Source organism: Bombus bifarius, unplaced genomic scaffold (assembly GCF_011952205.1).
Source record: "Bombus bifarius isolate JDL3187 unplaced genomic scaffold, Bbif_JDL3187 scf7180000010271, whole genome shotgun sequence".
NCBI classification, from domain to species: Eukaryota; Metazoa; Arthropoda; class Insecta; order Hymenoptera; family Apidae; genus Bombus; species Bombus bifarius.
The window spans coordinates 3837175-3854655 of NW_022885586.1; the positions used below are offsets into that span (position 1 = coordinate 3837175).

Sequence of the window (17481 nt, forward strand, 5' to 3'; positions counted from 1 at the left end):
TTCCTACGAGAAAATGTTTCAAATAAAAATTGAATATAAATCATACGCATTTTTACATGTGTATTTTTATGTGTTACATATATTTGAACGTGTCTAATAATACAGAAGACATTATCCTTTTCTATTGTTCCAATTGTACCAACTATATACGAATAGGTCATCTTTTTTTCTTCTTCAAAAAGCTCTGCAATTACTCTCACGCACACATTCACGAAATACCTTATCTCCATTCAGAAAACCAGAATACCTAAATAATGAATATTCAGAGTATTTATCTCCGTCATTAATCCCGAATCGCTTGCACGGTGGTTCGCTGGACATCTCGGAGTAGATAAGGCGTTCCAAGGATGGGTGACGGTGTAGGTGGCATCGTTGGCCGTGTAGGGTGGCCGAACACTCGAGTTGTCGGGGGTTGTAGAGGGAGGATGGAAGGTTGCCGCGAGGCGAGCCGAGTTAGCGCCTGCGTAATACCATCTCTGTCTACTTGTCAGCCAAGCAGAGCTGCCACCACCCTGCCCGCTTTTCCTCTCGCCGCTACTCGATAACAAACTCCACAGTACCAGTACTGGCACGGTACTCCGGACCACCGGGTCGCTCGAACATCGCGCCGTTTCCATCGGGAACCGTTTTCACCGGATATCGATATCCGTGTTTACGCGACAGCGCATCGACGGCCGACGTTCGACTCGGGTTTAACCGGATCTGAACACGATTTTCGACCGGGTGCAATACGATCCAGCGCTGGATCTGTGGCAAGTCAACGCATCACGACGGTACATCCTTTCGGTTTTCCTGTGACAAATGTCTCTCCTTTAACATTCCTAATGCACGTTTCTTCATTTATTCCGATTCGTTACAATTCACGTGATTTTCGATCGGACGCGCACGATCCAGCCGTGGATCCGTGGCGAGATAAGGCGCGATGAGCACCCTTTGACTTTTCTTTGAACAATTCTCTCTCTCCCTTAGCATCCTTAACGCATGCTCTTTTTTTCTTTTTTAATTTATTGTAATTTGTTAGAATTCATTCGTTTTTCGAAAGGTTGGATCCAACACTAAATCCGTGACTCGTCCGAGTGAACGCGTCACGACGGTACGTCGCTTCGATTTTCCTATGACGAATTTCCCTCCTTTCGCATCCCTGACATAACGATTTAATCTATCTTAATTTGTTTAAATTTATTTGTGACTCGTTATATGACGTGAAAGTTTCCAAAGGATCGAACAGATCTAGCGCATTAGAAGGAGCGTTTTTGTTTTGAAACTTTAAAGTTTCTTTCCAATTCGAATGAATGCCTTAACGATCGACGCGAGGAAACGGCACACCTCTCTGCTGATACGCTTGTTATGGTGTATAACTTGTTGCTCGGTCCTGCACCAGTCGCTTGGATCGCTACTGTGATTTTAAATAAATCGCGAGTCGAGTGTTTGAATATCATGTTACCAGCAGCCTCGTACGATATTCCTGTGATCTATCTATTCTTTCATTTTTGGAGGGCCATTTATGGATTCTCGTTGAGAAGTTCGATAGAAGGTGCGAGGAGAGGAGGATCGACGAGACAACGAGGAAGGGAAGAATCACAGGGAGTTTTCCTCGTGTTAGACGAACCCTCTCGTTATTTGCGGCTTAGGATGACCGATAGCAAACACGTTCGTTCTATCTTCGATATTTGCTCATTGGATTATACGCTTTCCCTTCCCCCCTGCTTCTCCTGAAGGTCCAAGGAAGATCGAGTTTCTGTCGATCGAAGGTTCAGTGACACGCAAACATTCGCACCTTTGTTGGCATTTGGGAACTCGAAACTCCTTTACAGTTTCAACTTCAACAAAGAAAAGAAAGAGAAGGAAAAAAAAAGGGAAAACGTAGCTGAACGTTTCTCTCGTTCCCCGATTTGCATACTACTCCAAATGGACAAACAACTCGAAAACTTAACTGCACGGAGAAACTCTTGAGTTGTTCCTTGAAAAAAAAAAAAGAAAAATAAAAATAAAAGAGAAGACGAGAAATTGGTGTCCATTCAAACATAGCTCGATAATGGAAACAAATTGGCAAGTCTCGGAGACGAGTGTCGTATCTTTACGATTCCGTCGCTCGTTTCCTGTTCTTCATCCTGTGTCTCATCTCAATCGAGAAGTTTAGAGATTCGTGGATCAGAAATACTCCCACGGAAATGAAGTTTCTCTGAGCCCTGGTTCTCGTCATTTCTGCATGCTCCTGTGGAAGAGGTTATTCGCTTTCACCAACGCGTTTCAATGTCCATCTACGTCAAGGGAATAAAAGGTGCACGCGGAGAAAGCGGCAGTGGCTGATCGTCGCTTCGAGGTGAGATCGTCACGGGTTTCAATTTCACGCGTGGAAATATCGTGGGCCGTAACTCGCGCGTTCTTTCTTCTATCTCGTTCCTCCTTTCTGGCTTTCCTTCGTCATCCCCCTTTTGTTATTCTCGCACTCCGCGGGGAGAAGTCGATCCCCTCGTGACCGAGCCCGCCGACAGATTGAATCTTTCGTTCGCAGATCTCTCGGTCGTTGGCGAACGCAGCCCGAAAAACGAAGGGATCTACTCGAAAAAAAACGCGGTCCACTTTTCGTTTTAGTGCGAATGCCGCTTTATCGTTGCGTTGTTTCTCCCCCCTTTCATCCCTGTCACTATTTTAAAATGGAAATCCGGAATTTTATCGCTGCTCCTTCCGCTCTAAATTCTGTCTCGTTGCCTTCTCTGCTTTTCCGTGTAAGTTAGTGTCCTTTAAAGAATAGAGGGTGGACGTTCATTTTACACGATCGAAAGTTCCATCCTCCACTCGGCTTTAATCCTCTTTCCTCCTTCCGAAAGATTCGATTTCGAGATTTAGCCGGCCGATAAATTGAATTTGTTCTGAGTTGTCCACCGGAAGGGATGTTACCTCTTCGGTCAGCAGAGGTTTTGCCATCGTTTCATATCGCGTTGGGAACGTTTGATGTCGTAAAGCAGGATGTGCATTATGATCGAATTGGTAGCATGCGACCGTGTGTCCACGGAAATCGCGTTATCATTGAAATTCCGGATCTCCTTGGGCCGGTTGTCACCGTGAATCGCCATCGAAATCGTTTTCCACGTCACGCCTTTGATCGTGAGCTCCACGCTGAAATCTAAATTCTACGAACCACCGAATTTCCAGCTATTTCTCTGATCACACTGATATCAGACCGATTCCTAGATCCAGTCAGCTGACAAATTGAATTTTTCTTGGCTGTCTCTCCGGCTGAAACGGGCGTTTCCCTTTTATTTATTAAAATCCCTAGATCTGACCGAGGATCTCCTTTCGTTTAACCAATGGCAGATAAATCGAATACAGCAAACAGCTGGATCAGGGCTGTACGGTTTCTTGGTTCGCTTCGAATCGTCTGGAATCGCTCCGAGAATTAAGCAATTACGGTTTCTTTCGACCGGCATTAACCTGACCTCGATCAATTCTCGCTCCCTGCAGCTTCTTTTTCTCGTCCATCTGATTCTGAACTATCTCTAAAGCTCTCCCTCTCTTTCGTTCTGGGCCCGACTAACCGCAACAACATTGTCTAGAGTTTTCCCATTAAAGAGACACGTCGCTGCTGTTTGCACGCGATGCACTGCTTCCTCAAATCACCCTGGGCGGACTCTGCTATTCACGCGAACAGACGATGACACGCGTCGTAATTACGGGATGGTATTTACGTTTACTAGTTCAAGTTCCACTGCAACGTTTCGTTTGATGAAACAAACCATTGTTGTTCCCTGTCACCTGAAAGCTTCGGACCTTTGTAACACAAAGTCGACGATTAATCGAAAATTCGCGTATCAGATGGCAAAAATCGATCTTATCAGAATCTTCTTAAGCCATTAAATGGTCCCTTACGAAGTTGAAACAAAGCCAGAGCGAGACACGAAAACTTATTATTATTCATTTGTTTCATACGGTGAGCGATAGAAATATGGCTATTCCTATTAAATAAATTCTTGCTAAATTATGTATAATTTACTAGAAATATCTTGTAACTTCTATATTTATTTTCAGATTTATTCAAAACTTTGCCAATATAATCATGATAGTCGAGTGTTGTCACAACGAGACTAATGAAATTGCAGAATGTTTCGCGCAAGACACGCGATACATCGTCGTTGGCTGCCATCTAAAATCTTCGAACCTTTCTGCCACGACTTCGGCGATTAATCGAAAATTCGCGTATCTAGCGGCAGCTCTCGTTCTCATTAAGCTTTCTCGTTTTCTCTGACGTTCCGATTGTTCGATTCTATCTTCGATAGGTTTCGTATCTACCGAAAATTCTATCTGCCAAAGACAGACCACCTGGTCTGCCGCCTTCCTTTCGTTTCGATTCCGTAGAATATTTGATCGCGAAACGAAGGAAATGCATTGACTTCTAACGAGCCTATATTTCCTTAGGCAGTTTCCTTTCCTTCTCCTGCTAAGGTGGCGAGGAAATTTCTCGAGTTGCAGTTTACTGGGTCAATGGTGAGTATTATTCGACCGGTTGGTCATTCTGTGACTTCCCTTCGCTTCTTTTATCGATATAGCTGGGTGGGAATCGATGGACTATGAAGAAATTGAGAAAGTAATTCTATTCTCTACGATATTAAAAGAATGAGATAGTATTCGAACCCTTGCTCACATTCTTTCTCAGATTTATTAACACTATAATGTAACTTCGCTATCATTCTTATATCCGTAACGTTTGAAACAAATACGAAAAAATATATAGAAGTTACAATATATTTAGTATAAGCGTATATTTCGCAGATATCAAGAAAATAATTAAGCAGTTAATTATTCATTGTAATAGTAATAGGTTTCGATATTCAGTTCACCGAATTTCTTCATTTTATCACTTCCAGTTTTAATGGTTATTCGTACGGTAAATCAATTTTTTATTAAATATTATACGTTTGTAATAAATGTTTTGTAACTTTTATATACATTTTCAGATTGCCACAAAATTTTACTAATATAATTACGAAATTCTTTTCTCGTTAAGGTGGCGATGAAATTTCAAAATATTTTACATAACACGTACGATATGGATATAGGGGTTTTCTATGGTGAATTATTCAAATACTTTCGCGATGTAAGTTTCGCTTTTTTACTTTCATATAGAGTTCTTCATCGTTGTGGCCAGGCGATGCTGAAATTTCTCTGTTGTAAGTGGAAGAGATTCTTGGGGATGTTCTAGCATCGTATGACTTCGAGATTCCATCGTAGTCCACGAGATTCTTTCGTCACGTTATTCGTCGAAAGAATAAGAGAAATATTCGATCTGCTAGCGATCGTTCGGTCCTTTGTTCGCCTCTCGCTGGCGATTATTAAAATTTATTGGTTTATCGAGCATGATGACCCTCGCTCGGCAGAACGTAAGGTCGAAGGATTAAGAAAGGTCGTTAACAGGGTCACCTTTATCCTCCATTGCGTGCTGGAAATACTTGAATAATTCTACGCAATACGTTACATAAGGTGTCGTAACCCATTTGATGTTTCTGCATGCAGTTTCATCTTCCTTTCCTCTTAGAAAACGATAGAAACAAGGACATTATAAAACAACACTTTGTGGAAGAAAATTTTCTGAGCGATGCTCCTCTGGAATTCTGAAGTCTTCCTGGAATTGCTGAATCATAGCAAATCTTTCGTCTTGAAGTATTCATATTTTATCGAATTTTTAGAAAAAAATCTCTCATTTCACAGTAAATCGTAAACAACAGGAGAGGAACACATTTTTGTTAATTTGTTGATTTTTAATATCCTTATGGTTCGTTTTAATATAAAACAGCTGAAAGTGGAAAGAATCTGTCAGATCCAGCCAAAGGCAAAATCGTTACAACAAACGCTGTTTTAATGTTTATATTTATAAATAATATTTTAATACTCGGATAAACAATATTGTCTAAACTATGAGATGCACGGAAAGCTACATTACGTTCAGCCTGAAAATCAAATAAAAAGAGAATACTCGTAACACAGGTTTTATCGACAACATTATATTCTACTAAATTTTTAAACCGTTGCATTGTAAAAAACGAAAAATGTGATTTATCGTATATTCTTCGTCTACGCACTCCAATTATTTTGTATATTTCTAGAAAGAAATGTTTCTCGTATATACAGGGGATTCCCGGTGGAACGATTCTGTTCTATTTGCTTTTCATTCCGCTTATTAAGCGCGGTCACAAATTTTGCTCTTGATCCTCTTATCGGATCCAATTCGGTCCGGCGTCTTATCGGCCTACAAAAATTCCCGTCGCGGTGCAAGGACTTCGTCCCAAGGAATGATTTCCTTAATCCGCGGCTAGGAAAGAGAAAGAAAAATAGAAGGAAAAGGGAAGAGGTCTCGGTAGTCCATTGTCGTCGGCGATTTTAAATCGTAGCGAGTCAATTAATCCGCGCGGTCCTCCTTCCTGAATGTTGAATAACGGCTGCCGACGTGTATTAATTGGAACTCGATGAGAGGATTAAGGACTAAGTGGCTGGCTGACCTTTTCCTCGAGATGTCTACCTTTTTCACCGTTTCACATTGCTGGGTTCTGCTTTCTTTCTCTCTCTCTCTCTCTTTCTCTCTGTATCTTTCGTTTCGACGAACAAGCTATCATTAACTTTTTCTTACCTGGTCGATGAAAATAAGAAGAGAAGAGGAAACGTAAAAATTAATTGCCGATGGAATGTTAGATCGTCGACTGGGACGTTTCGTTATGAACAAAGATGGAGCAGTTTGGCGTGGAAAGTATAAGATTTTGAAATCTGGGACAAAGTACGGCCATTTCTCGAGGAAGATCTCGAGTCAGTAGTAACGAGATACTTCATTCCAGTTCCTATCTACTTTGCTTCTGCGAAAGAATCACGATATTTCTGGATTCAATTGCAGCTTCAATCCGTACAAAAGCCACCCCTATACTTTAACAGATTTCGCTCGAGGATCTCGAACCCCTTTCCAAAGACGCAAACGATTTCGAAGTTTTGCTGGAAAATAATTTGCCAGCTGCTCGCTGAGCAAACATCGACATGCTATCTCAAAGTCGACGAAGATGTCCCAAAACGTTGCCCGGTCGTAAGTTCATAGAGTTGAACTCTTCGTTTCACGATAAACTAGCTGCGGCCGGAAGTTCTGGCTCTGCAGAGAGGAACCTGCCTTCCTGAAAGCGCACGGAATACTGATAGGAGCTCGTGTAAACCTGTAACACTCCCTATCACACCTTCCTCTTTCGTCATTCACCCCAAACACTGCGATTATTCTAGAGAACCACTGTTGGCTGTTCGAAACCATCAAAGAAGCAAATTTTTCACAATAATCAAAAATATTCTAATAGAATATTCACAGATTATTTCTAATAAACATCGCGATGGCTCGTTGAATTTTCGGTTGGACGAATAGCAAGAAATTTATGGAGCTACCAAAAAAGAAAAAAAAATAATAAAATTGTACGAGGAGGATACAGGTACATAAAGAGGAATATTGTCGTAAGTGAAGGAAATAAAAATAGAATATAGAAGGGTCGCGTTATGGTGATAAATACATCGTACTTTGATTCACGGAAATGTCATTCATAAACTTGGTATATCGATTAGACATTCGAGTTAACCCTGCTGTGACATTTGAGTCGTTTTCCATCGGATCGTATTTTTCTACCCTTCGAAAGTTTCTTAAACTTGAGGAAAACACGGGGAAGAATGTATTTATAAAGTTACATTTATAAAGTAACAATCGTGTGCTACAGATTTTATTAAAACATTGAAAGATTTTTCCTCGTTTAAAGTTGAAACTGAAGTAAAGCCGAGGCATTAAATACTATTACGGAAGCCAGAAGCATAATTATTTATGCTATACGCTACATTCTTATTAAATGTACAATAATTTGTAATAAATATCTTGTAATTTCTATAAATACGTATCTTTGGATTTGCCTGAAACTTCTCCAACACAATCATGATAATCAAGTCTCACGATGGTGCTAATGAAATTTCAAGATTTATCGTACACATAATATATTCATAGGAAGTGTCTACAAGTGTTCGAATAATTTCGTGGCCTGTGTAAATCCTTCGAGGACCGTGGCAGGGGTTAAAGAGGGGTTGTAGTTACATAAAGACGACGAAGAAGTATACTTGAGCAACCGAGGTATTTAAGCAGCCAGGGTTAAACAGGGGTCGTAGTTACATAAAAACACACTCAAGTGTACTTGAGAAACCAGGGTATCTAAGCAACTAAGGATTAAACAGGGACTGGTAGTTATATAAAAACACATCGAAGTGTACTTCAACAGCCAAGGTGTTTAGTCTCTAGAATAGTCGATGATGAACCTTTTCCCCGTATTGCGAAACGTCGAACGAAAAACGGGGCCGGCCAGGTGGCTGCTACTTTCAGCTGCTGCTAAAACGTGACCCGACACTAGATTATCGGCCGTCGTGATTGGGTATTCGTTCGAAATAAATGGCCGCTAATGGTATTTCTGGTAGGTGTCTCGGCCGATAATGCGCGTATCCGGTGCAGCTAGCATTAAAGCGACGAAAACAGCGCGTTGCTAGCCACTTCGTTGCCTCTGTCTCGCTAATGATTCAACGTTTTAATCGTTCTCGTCAAACTGTCCACGTCTGCGAGCGGATCATCGCCGTTTGGATCACGTACCACCGGGATAAGGCATTCTAGACGAGCAACGTCGCGCATGCAGACGATGCAACAACGATGGTGTGCGTCGTCATCCGCTGAGATTGGCCTTGCCTAGAGATTTCAGGTATGAGCCAAATTTTCCTACGAATTCACAGCCTCCAGTGACTTTTGTGCCATGATAAATTACTGATTCATTGTTTACGAAGGATGTGGCAGAGGCGGGTTGGCGCTCGTGCGGATATAATATTCGAGGCTGATATATTCGAGCTTTGTCACGAGAAATACACTGGGAAATTTGTTTTGTTATTTAAGGGAGGAATTATTTTTGCTTGAAAATGATCAAGTTACGTTAAGTATACGTTACTGATAGATGGCAGATGTTTATGCATTTAGAGAAAATCTAAAATTGTGATAAATGTGTACTGTATGAAAATTACGTATTTACTGGATGCAATTAAATTCTTTATCTGGCTTCTATCTGTTTTTAATAAATACATAAAATTATGCATTTGCATAAGCATCCGCAATCTGCTTATTAACGATGAACCAGTATTTCTAGAAGGATTTTCTTCTCTTCGTATCTCTATAGATTCTCATAAAAAGCTGTTACCTAGAGCTAGAGATTTTTAACATTCTACGTATAATAAATTATTATCTAGAAGATTGGGTATTTTCAAAGAAATCATGCATACAATAAAAATTCTAATATTATTCCGCAATTCGCATCGAATCAAACCGTGACACTTTTGTATTATTCAAGAGCGAGGGGCATTTAATTTTGGCAGAGTATTCCCTTGTATTTTTTAACTACTCTATTTACCATAACTTTCTACCTACAGGAATATTCGCTTGTATTCTTTAACCACTCTATTTACCATAACTTTCTACCTGAAAGATTACGTATTTCAAAAAATCTTGCATCCCCGCTTAATACATATTCTAATATTATTCCGTCATTCATATCGAATCAAACCGTAATACATATTACTTTATTATTCAAAAGCCTGGGGTATCTTTCTAACCAAAATGTTTCGGAATTGATCGTAGAGAAACGAAAACATGCGCATAAATTGTCCACGAAGTGTAAACATCTGTGCTCGCGTTCCTCATCCAGCAAAAAAAGGGACGTGTTCGACGAACTGTGATATCGTATCATTGCTTGTCAAGCGCAGAGGCATTTCTTTTTTCTGAACGTCTTCCATGTTATCGCAGTGTGTTTTGGTTTTCACTCGGCCGAATAAACAATTCGTGAATCGTAGAGTTCGACACAGGTCGGTTTTGAGGTGTGTTTGGGTCGCGTTATTACTCGTCATTGTACGCAGTTTAGTATTCGCTCAGCCTTCGAAGTGCGCGTACGTACCATGGCGTTCTCTAAAATTTCTAGAATATTTATAATTACGTTACTTTTATTAACTGTTGGCGTGCCATGCTCGTTTTACGATCGCGGTTACGTGTTAAACCGATATATTTATTAATTTTAAACACGCGAGTGCTGTAATCACAAGGTTTGGCGTACCCTCCGGCAATATCCCGTAATCTGACAATGAGTGAGTAAGCCCGACAGAAATTTTCCAATATTTAATACCATCGTAAACTTTTTATAGCTGTATAATAGCATACGTTATATAATAGTCAATATATTCATTATCGTTATTAAAATCGTCGAATAAAGGGAGCGATTGATCGAAGTGGTATATGACGAAATTTTAACTTGAGAAAATTGTGAATTTATTAATTAATCTTTAGAGTGGAAACATTTTTACGGTACCCTTAAGCTCAAAACGCGAAACTTTCGTGCTTGATGCGTTTCTCAGTAAGCAATACTCGCACAAAAATTCACGTAACATCTTCAAACGTTCAAAATTAAGGTTATCATAAAGCTTTTGTGAAATAACATTTTTTGCGAGAAATTCGAGTCTGTCGAGATAGCCCGGGCACGGAATACTCGCTTTTACAGTTTAAGGGTTAAATTTTAACAGAGAAATCTATGGTCTAGTAGAAAGGTCTATTCTAAAGATTGAAACATACCGTTATGTACATGCAATATTATTTATAAAAATTTATAAGATCGTAGCAAAGCGTGATAGATAAATATCTGATCAAAAAATGCACCTGTGCTACTATTTTCTCGTCGAAGCATCGATTAATTAAAATATTTTAATATTAAAATATTTTAAAATTAAATATTTTAATGTTAATTTGATACCAAATAATAGCAACTAGGAGTAGATAGATAATTAACAATAGAAAATTAGGTACATTCATTCTCGTTAGTGCAGGAATTGAATAGAGTCCAATCGGATGAAAAGCGGTAGAAACCATAACTTAAGAAAGTAAACTTTTAATGGAGACATCTGCATGCATTTAAACATTAAAACGCATTGTTACGCTTATTCATAAAGGCCTGAAAATTCCTAAGAAAGCTCCCCATAGTCCAAAACGCTTGCAACACATTTCCATTTCCAACCCATTAATTTAATTATCGCATTTTCATTAAAACAATTGAACATTTCGTTGCTTAACTAAACGACGAAAGCCAGGTATTATTTCCTGTAGAAAAAAAAAAACAGAAAAGAAAAAAAGAAAGAATTTGCGCGAATAGGAACGTTCGTTTGTATCCAGAGAATGCTTTCGAATCGAAAGGAGGCTTTACCCTTGCGTTTTTCGCTCTGCCGATAGTAACAAAGAAATTTATGCGTTCCCATTCGAGGCTTTTATTCAAGCCGCACCTTCCATTTACCCAGTGTACGGATCGAGAGGCGTCCGGTTAACGATTCTACAGTCAACGAAGCTTCGTTCTTCGCCGAGAACTCGGTTAATTGTGCCGATAGTTTCGTTTCATTAGCGACTAAGCTATCAAATCGTTTTGCCATCGAATACGGGATTTGCTGATCGTGAGTCCACTTGAGCGAAGAATAAACGAACTTGCCGCGAAACACCAATGGTATATGTGCAAATAAGAATAGAAATTTCGCCAGAGCACGCGAATACACGGTTCAACTGCAAAGATAAAGCATCGAGGGGTTTACACCGAACAGGAAACCCCTTTGGCAATCTGAGCTTACCCTCCACGTCGTATTTCCTTCTGTTTCGCATCTTTTTGTCTCGTCGCTGTAATATTTATTCCGTCCTTTATTCTATTTACACGCGAACGTCATCGAAACGATACACCGTCGTCGATTAATATTTCATTCGGCTTCGATCCGATCGGAGGTCGACCTCCGACATTCGTACTTGACACATTACGTAAGAACATAAGAAACGTAATTTCATAATCAACTTGAATCGTGGCTCCTTATCCCTCGAGGACGAAACGTTTTAACTCGTTGACTGCCACGTGAGTTTTATATAGTTTGAAGTGGGAGTCGTGAGAGATCGAAACACGCTATATCATGGCATTTAAATTTTGAAAAATATTACACTGTATTTTGTGCAATTTTATCTGACGATGTTATGTAAATCGTTTATATTGGTGAGAATTTTTTAGTCCACGAAATTTGTCTTGTTTGAATCATTCTAAAAGATTTAGTGACGTGTTAATTAATCAACTTGTATTAGTTTTCTTTTATATTTCTATTGAAAGTAAATAGTTATAACGATGTGTCTTATTAGACATATCTTAAGCAATGAAACAGTACGTAGGAAATAAACGTGTTCTTTACTTTCAGTGTATGTGATTTCCATCGAAATGTTCTAGTAATAACTTTCCCTGGAATAATTTTGCTATTTTTGCAATCTACGCGTTCAAACGATTCGATTAATGTATGTATAATATGTCGTATTTCACAAAACGTGGCTTTGCTAGAAACATGCATATAAAGCGAAAGACAAAATTAATTAATTACGAAATTATTAGTTACGCGAAAGTTATTAGTTTCGTCGTTTGCGGGATTAAGTTGCGATCGTAAGATAAATATTATGTTCGGCGATGAAAGCATTATCGTAGACGAATTACTCGCTTGATTTTCAGCGAAAGCTATAACGAAAGAAAAATACCAACCTATTTACAAATACGTATTTCGAATTGAAATCTTCTCTTCGTGACGTTTTGTTATTATTAAAGATATTAAAATATTGCTTCGGTACAGTTTCTCGTGAAACTTTATCAATCTGTGAACTATTTTTAGAAACCGTCATCATCGATCCTAGCAGTTTAAACTAACTTTTTATTTTCAACTATGTTGTATTAAGATATTACATTTTAGTAACAGAGAGACATCGATACAAGAAAGACAACAAGAATTTTTCAGATTTTACGAAATATCAAAGTTTCATTAAAAATGGAATGTGAAGTTTGCCCTCTGGGAACTTAACTTTTCAGTCGAAACTTATACTCATGAAATACTTATCGAATAAAATTCAACGACACGAATTTTAAGTTTTAGCAATCTTGTCGTTCAAAAGTGACTGTACGAAAAAGGTAACAAAATTTTGTATGGCTTTCTTCCTCATATGCGTGTTAGATAGATCGTTCGTCTTTGTTGCTACTATGAGCGTCACTGGACACTGTCTCGTGGAAATAGAAAAGTACGAGTAATATTCGTATAGCTTAGGCTATACATTTCTGCACTTGTGCAACCTTCGTGATAGATGTTATTTGGCAAATTATAAATTTATACTAAAGCGATATTCCGCTACTCTGAGCACGATACGTGTTTAAATAAATAACACGACTTACCGTCTAATTAGTTATCACGTTAAAATAAGTCATGCAGTACGTCAAGAATAAAAATAACTTTTGAACCAATGGATTGCTAAACTCGAAACTGTCATAGTTCGTTTCTATTCATTTGCCATGAGAAAATGCACAGAAAGTTAAAAAAAAAAAAAAAAAGAAAGAAAGAAAATAATCTCTAAGAGGAAAAGTTTGCCCAAAATGGACGTCGAAAAACGTTTTTGAACTTTCGGCTAATGGTTTCGAATCGATCTTGCAAAAAGCTTGTCGTATCATCAACGAACGTGCGCGATATTGAAACTCATTGAAAGTTGCTGATTCTATTCAACTTGCGTACGAATCTATCGAGCAAGTTTTCCATTGAAGGTGTTTGATCGATCAAAGTGTGTCTTATCTCGAAAGTCAAGGGTGAAGAAAGATCAAGGAAATTTTCTTTGAAGAATAGTCACCTAGGAAAGGAAGTCGGCTTGTCCTTACGGCAAACCCCTTGTTCCTTTAATCTAGATTTCTCGTGAATCTCACACGGTGCAGCCTCTTTTAAAGCTCCGTCCTCCCAAAGAAAAACGGCTAACTTGTTGAATTCACGTTGAAGAAGACCAAGCTTTGAACCGGTTTCGGTCTCTTCTTTTTCGCCGTTTCAGAGGCCAGTCAATTAGTCTGTGATATTTAGAAAGCCTCGACTCGTGTCCGTTTTTCTTCCCTTCGTTCCTTTTTGTTGAACAAACTGTCCTGTGTTTGATTTTCGAGTGTACGAGTTCTACGAATACGAGTTTCATCGGCTACGATATTGTATGTTGACAAATGATCTTCTTTGAAGTTTATTTTGATTAATTGTTTAAGACTAAACAAATAAGGTTAATATGATTCTTGATATTTAGTGATGTAAGTATGCTTCATGCCTGACATTCGTTTCTTTTAATTAAGGCCACTTGTTTTTCTTCTTTTACCTGTTATTGGATGAGATCTTTTTTATGCAATTTTATATTTTCATGAACATAACTGAAGAAATGGAACATAAATAGATATTTGTTTCAACTAATAAACGTATACTTCACTATTAACAAATATTTCACTTTGAATATTTTATATCGTTTTGTATATTACGAGCATTTTGTGCTCTTCTGCACCTTCGAGTCTCTCGCGAATGCATAAAAATCCACAGTCTGTTTGTAACTAAAGAATAACTACAGAAATGGAACATAAATAGATATTTGTTTCACCTAATAAACGTATACTTCACTATTAACAAATACTTCACTTTGAATATTTTATATCGTTTTGTATATTACGAGCATTTTGTGCTCTTCTGCATCTTCGAGTCTCTCGCGAATGCATAAAAATCCATGGTCTGCTTGTAACTAAAAATCATGCGAAAAATCACTTATCTTAACGCAGTCACATAGCAAACGTAGACATACGTGATACGATGGAACGTTGAACAGAGGAATGAATGTTACCGCGTTAAAGAGTCGGAATTTTACAGAAATCACAGACAAGTAAGATGACAAATTTCTCCTTTTTTCGGCGTATACCGTATTTCAAAATCTCTATGTGTTTCCTTTCCCGTGTGATTCGAATAATAATTCAACGAGGCCGACAATCGCGCGTTTCCAACGCCATAGAGAAATAATTGTTTGGCCCAATTGAATTTGCATCAGAAGTCCGTTATTACCGTAGGGAAAAAACGACACTCTTTTTATTCATTAAAAGTTCGAAATCCCATTCGCGACGATACAATTTCGAGAATAACGAGACAACGTTTCTCCTCGTTTTGTTGCACTCCGCGTAGCTTTTCTATAATACTTTCGTCTCTATCTTTTTTCTTCTTTTTTTTTTGCGCGCAACCATCGTTCGAACTGCGATTAACAGAGAGACAGTCGATGTTAACGGTATGGTTGGTGGAAACGTAGATACGTTTTTCGAAATCTCCGTTCTATTTCTGCCGATATAGACGATGCTTAACGAAACAAAGGAAACGAGCGACGAGTGACACATTTTAAAGAAAAAGGGAGAGCCGCGCCTGCTCGTCGGTGCTTGAATTCAGTGGCTGGTGGTTCTCCCAGGGTGCTCGTCGCTTTTTATGCTTCCCGGTGCACGTTCTTCCGTGATATCGTCAGCGTAAAGACCGGATATAAAGATCCAGGATTGGTGTGGGTCGAAAGAGAAGGAACGAGAGACAAAACGAAGATTTCTCTCGATTTGAACATCTGGAACGCGATGTCACCGTGTTTTCAGAGCTGCAATAAACATTATACGGTATATATATATCGTAGCTTTTTTTTAAAGAAACGTTCATTATGAAAAATAGGAAATTTCATGAGGTTCGATTGCATTGGGAAATTCTCGGATTAGTCAAGAAATTGTAGAATCTTTTGAGAAGCGCCGACGAGAGAACGGTAACGTTGTGTCTTCGGAGTCACGACAAGCAGCGTTTTCTAGACATCGTAGTTCTTTCTTTTTTTTAAGTGTCATTCAGAAAAGTAAAAAATTCTACGATATTCGTGTACACCAAGAAGATTTGATCAAAGTGAATATTATTAACCAAGAATTTTTAGAAATTGAATTATTTTGAACACGATACGAGACGATATCGTATCTTCGGAATCACGACGTTACGTATGTTAGCCTTGTATAAAATGATCACCGAGCAATTGAAAAATCGTACGTGGTTTAATTTTCATCGAGAACGTTTTAACAGCGTGGAAATAATTAACCGAGAATCGGAGATTTATCGCGTTGAACCGCGTGGAAATATCGATAACGAAATTTGAACTGACTGAAATTTGTCTATTAGGATAAATGTAGCTGTTTATTTAGCTATGTTTCCGTCGATTGCGTGCGCTATATCCATGGTCAGTTTAGTAACGCGTAGAATATATAATTTAACGGGTGTCGCGTAAATACATTCGGAAATTTATTAATCAATGTTACGTGGCATTCATTTGTACCTACACGCGTCGTGGCGTATCGATCCCGAGGGACAGCGTTCCTCGAATTTACGAATTATTTCAATGACTTGTTAAAAGTCGAAGTTCATTCAAGAATTACCAGTCGACATCGCTGGTCCATGAAATAAGTTTCGTCCTGGCAGCAAGTCGGTCTGCTTGTAAACGCCTACCACCTTCAAATTCCAGTCTCTTGTTTTCGTTTGTCACAGTCTTTAACGCATTTCTCGTGAAACTTATGAATTCGTGTTACGTGGATTTGATTTTTTTTTTTTACGAAAAATCATTCAGTTAATTTTCATGTAGGATTTCCCCGTTTCATTCATAACAATCTTTGACGCCTTATAAATTCGTTTTACGCGGGTCTGATCCTTTTTGTTAGGGAAAATCATTCAATCAACTTTTGTGCAGGATTTCTCCATTTCATAGTTAATAGTCTTTGACGTTTTAGAAATTCGTTCCACGCGGGTCTGATTCTTTTTTTAGGGAAAATCATTCACTTAAATTTTGTATGGGATTTTCGCATTTCATTCTCAATAATCTTTGATGTTTTTGGGAAAATATGGCGAAACCATTCTTTGGTCAATTTACGTTTGCAGAATAAAAATTCATAGATGTATCGGAACTTAAAATTTATTTATACGTTTGATACGAATATCCAGTTACACGTGGTTTAAAATATAATATCTGGCGTTTGTTAGAATACCAGTATATTTTCCATTTCTAAACTATATATTCAGAATACTTTTGTGATATGAAATTTTATTTCCTTTTTCACTATTGTTCTAAATGCAATTATATCTGCAAAGTCAACCATTTGCTTTAGTTTTGGAACGGGCATACCGTCGCTACCGACGAAGCTTAAAGGTCAGAATTATACCGGTGTCCAAATATTTCTATGATTTACTGGATCCGATTTATTAAAATAGCATGCATCGCGTGTTAAGTACATACATTTCGATTGCTTAATTATCCGCTAAAATGAAATTTATAGCGTTTAAGAAGAAACGATCGGTTCATCGACGTAATTAAAATGGAAGCGAAGAATTGATTACGAAAGGGGAATGTTCGCATTTTCTACTTCGCTAAAACCGAAATTATCCCAGGGCGTACGTAATTATCGTTGGTGAAAATGTATAAGCAGGCATAAAGTTTTCCATAGTTGCTTTCCACGCAAGCATGGCAGCAACAATGAGATTCTCGTCTCATAAGGGAATTATCGCGATAATAAATAACGTAGA

General features: G+C 38.5%; 1 long non-coding RNA gene across 1 annotated transcript in view; it reads left to right on the plus strand.

Moving 5' to 3' along the window:
- Nucleotides 1-537: 537 nt before the first annotated feature.
- Nucleotides 538-17481, plus strand: part of LOC117216320 — a 65226-nt gene continuing 48282 nt past the window's right edge. Inside the window, exons 1-2 of the long non-coding RNA XR_004489350.1 lie at nt 538-773; nt 8470-8744. This is a non-coding gene — a long non-coding RNA (uncharacterized LOC117216320). The remainder of the gene's footprint in view (nt 774-8469; nt 8745-17481) is intronic.